This window comes from Hoplias malabaricus, chromosome 7, assembly GCF_029633855.1.
Source record: "Hoplias malabaricus isolate fHopMal1 chromosome 7, fHopMal1.hap1, whole genome shotgun sequence".
NCBI lineage: Eukaryota > Metazoa > Chordata > Actinopteri > Characiformes > Erythrinidae > Hoplias > Hoplias malabaricus.
Window position 1 is genome coordinate 41,835,881 of NC_089806.1, and position 3,001 is coordinate 41,838,881.

Here is a 3,001-nt window from a genome sequence, read left to right on the forward strand (position 1 = left end):
ATTAAAACCACCTCCTTGTTTCTACACTCACTGTCCACTTTATCAGCTCCACTGACCACACAGGAGCACTTTGTAGTTCTACAATCACAGACTGTAGTCCAGCTGTGGCTCTGCATACTTTGCCAGCCCCCTTTCCCCCTGTCACAGAGGTGGTGATGAGGTGATGACTCAGTGCTCTGTGGTGTGTTGTGGTCAGTTTGCCGTGAGAGAGGTCAGGTACCGACTCAGGCCCAAGGTATTAGATCTCCATCACTCCAGAGAACACAGATCCACTGCTCCACAGCTCAGTGCTGGAGGGGGTTACACCCTTCTAGACAACACTTGGCATTGAGCATGGTGACTCTAGACTCATGTACGGCTGCTTTAAGGTCTCCCATTTAATCCCATGCTTTTCTATGGAGATCTGTGCACAAGTGAATGTCTGTGTCCACAGTGGGGGGGGGGGCACCTTAACGTAGCTGGGGGTCTATGATTCAGATGGAGGCTGTGTTATGTTGTACACACTGTTGCTAGGTTGCAGCACACAGAGGTGTTTCCTTTCAGGTCCTGTGCTTCCTCTTCTGTGGTAGAGTCTTAACCACAGTGGTGGGGGGTGGAGCTTGGTTGGTTGCAGCTTGTTGTTCATTATCAGAGCGGACAGCCACTGTTTTATCTGCCTTTGTCTGATGAAGGCCTCACAACTGTTATTTCCACTGAGCTCCACTATAACACCCCACTGTGGACACAGACAATGAAACTGGACGCTCTGGACCAGCTGCACAGCTTAAGGTCACCGTGCTCAATGCCAAGTGTGGGCTAGAGGGGTATAAAGACCCCCAACAATGGGCTGTGGAGCAGTGGGACTGTGTTTTCTGGAGTGATGCAGCTCCATCCAATCCCTTCAGCATGAGTTAGACTGGAACTAATCATCCACCATCAGCACCTGACCTCATTAATGCACTTGTAGCTTCCATCAAATCCTCACAGCAATGTTCTGAAGCCTCCCCAGAGTAGAGGCTGTTACTGCAGCAGAGGGGGAACCGGATCATGATCAACACCCTTGAGTTGTTGGATGAGCAGGTGTCTGTAAACATTTGGACACCCAGTGTATTTTAAAACACAAGCATTTTAATTGGTCAGAGAGTCACATGCAGAAGTTTGGGCACCTCCCCCTCCTCACTTCTGCATTGCTGGACTCATTTCAGCATGGCTGGTCACTGAAACTGTGTGTGTGTTATTTCTGTCTGTCTGCTGATGGTCAGATAGAGCTCTCTTCTCTCTCAGTGCTGACGTCTGCTTTTCACACTTCTTTTAAGACTGAGACCACATGGGGATTATGGGTAATGTGGTCTTTTGCTCTGTGTCTGCGCTCTAAAGAACATTCTGGTGGCCTTTAGCCAATACTTAAATATATGCACTGCTTTAAGATAAAAATGTAATTGAATGATTTTTGTAGAGTTTTTATTTTCATGTGGTGTTTTATTGAGTTAGTATCATAAATAATATAAGTGTTGTTTCATCACAATTTCCTCACTAACCCCAACTCAACATATTCCATTAAATACTAAAAACCAAAAATCATTTTCTGGAAACTCAGTTATTTGTGTTGGACAACGCCATCTTCTCATTCATTTGCTTTCTCCCGCCCACTCGGACAAGATGGGTTTTACCGGAGAAGGCTGCTTCAGTTTGGTCCAGACACGTCTTATTGTGGATAAGGCACAAAACATGCTTCCAGGGTGAGGGTTATAACCATTTTCATGACCCAGAGTGGTTTATTTTATTGGTGTGTTTAGGTTTGCCCATTTTTCTGTTGTGTTGATGGACTGTGTTTGGTGGATATAAGCAGAATTAGACGCTAGCTTTGTTTAACTCTGTAAGAGAGTGTTACAACCTTTTACAACTTTTATAACCCTCAGGTTTTTTTTAATGTAACTATTTAATTTGCTTTGTACGGAGCCCCTAAAGGGACTGGGGGGAAATACAAAAAGGCTATTGATTTGTTCCCTCACAAACACAATTGCGTTCCCTCGTGAATACTTTGTGGGCTCCGTGGTACTGTGCTTGCTGTTGATTATGTGCTTGCTGTGTGTCAGGTGAACTATGGAGCAGCTCGTTGAATTTTACTTTGATCTTGAACTGAAATATAAAAGACATAGCATCTCTTCTCAGCAGAAAACATGGATGTGTCATTGGGGAGCGCCAACTGAAACGTTTGTTGCTGTGTTGTTAACTGCTATGAAATGAGGATGAGAGAATTTAAAGTGCAGGTGCATGGACAAAGGTTACGTGAACAGTGCAGAGACAATGAACACAGTTCCCAAACAGTGGGAGAGAACGGAGAGTGAACACCTGAATAAATGTGTAGCTATTGGTAGTGTATTGGAGTAATGTGTGTAAAAGTCAGTTCTGGCAGAAAATAGTGTCCTGTTTTTACTGCAGCTTTAAAAAAAACAGAATTCCCAGATAAAACGAAATGCATGGTGTAGCGACCGGCTCTAGCTCCACAGCCGTGTCTGGAGTCAGAGCGCTGAGCCACGTCTCTGTAAAAATCAGTCCGCAGCGTGCCCTGAGATCTCTGTGTGTTGAGCCACTGCTTTACACCCTCCATCTTGTTACTGAACGACTGGATTTTTGTGAGAGACTTTGCTTGGTAAAGGTTTTTCGTTAAGATTCTTAGCTTGACCCCTACCCCAGTCAATAACAATAAAAAACCCAGCCGTCCACACTTTTACTTTCTTTCACGAAGCCGAATATGTCTCATACACATGTTGCTATGGAGATACGTGGAACTACGGCGTCCTGACTGCACTTTCAGGATGCTACAGAACGTATATAAACTTGTTCACAACTTCCTCTGATGTGAGGCAGTTCGTTACAGATGTATGAACGATTCGCACTGGCAATGAAACTGTGTGTTAGTAGAGATAAATAAATACATATATAATCTCTGTTTCAAGTGGCTGGATTTCACTGGAAACTGCAGGGTCCTGATGTGTTGACTGAGCCATGAAGACAATTG